This window comes from Mastomys coucha, unplaced genomic scaffold (genome assembly GCF_008632895.1).
Source record: "Mastomys coucha isolate ucsf_1 unplaced genomic scaffold, UCSF_Mcou_1 pScaffold14, whole genome shotgun sequence".
NCBI classification, from domain to species: domain Eukaryota; kingdom Metazoa; phylum Chordata; class Mammalia; order Rodentia; family Muridae; genus Mastomys; species Mastomys coucha.
Window position 1 is genome coordinate 43808694 of NW_022196896.1, and position 1080 is coordinate 43809773.

The window sequence follows — 1080 nt, forward strand, 5'->3', positions numbered from 1 at the left end:
CTGGGTTGTTTCCAGGTTCTGGCTATTATAAATAAGGCTGCTATGAACATGGTGGAGCATGTGTCCAAAGGAACCTCTGGTGGAAGCACAATCCCGGACCTTAAGCTGTACTACAATCCACTTTTAACTCTTGACTGAGAAAATGCTGTGTTTTCCAAGTGGATCAAGGACTTCCACATAAAACCAGATACACTGAATCTAATAGAGGAGAAAGTGGGGAAAAGCCTCAAGCACATGTGCATAGGGGAAAAGTTCCTGAACAGAACACCAATAGCTTATGCTCTAAGATCAAGAATGGTCAAATGGGACTTTATAAAATTGCAAACTTCTGGAAGGCAAAGGACACTGTCAATAGGACAAAACAGCAACCAACAGATGGGGGAAAGATCTTTACCAATCTACATCTGATAGAGGGCTAAGATCCAATATATATAAAGAACTCAAGAAGTTAGACTCTAGAGAATCAAATAACCCTATTAAGGGAATAGTGCTAAACAGAGAATTCTCAACTGAGGAATACTGAATGGTTGAAAAGCACCTAAAGAAATGTTCAAGATCCTTAGTCATCAGGGAAATGCAAATCAAAACAACCCTAAGATTCTACCTCATTCCAGTCACAATGGTTCAAAAACTCAGGTGACATCAGATGCTGGTGAGGATGTGGAAAAAGAGGAAAACTCCTTCATTGCTGGTGGGATTACAAGCTGGTACAACTACTCTGGAAATCAGTCTGGTGGTTCCTCAGAAAATTGGACATAGTACTACCTGAGGACCCAGCTATACCACTTCTGGGCATATACCCAGAAGATGCTGCAACATGTAATACGGACACATGCTCCACTATGTTCATAGCAGCCATATTTATAATAGCCAGAAGCTTGAAACAACTTAGATGTCTCTCATCAGAGGAATAGATACAGAAAATGTGGTAATTTACACAATAGTGTACTACTCAGCTATTAAAAACAATGAATTCATGAAACTTGCAGGTAAATTGAAAATATCACCTTGAGTGAGGTAACCCTGTCACAAGAGAACACACATGGTATGCATTCACTGATAAGTGGATATTAGCCCCAA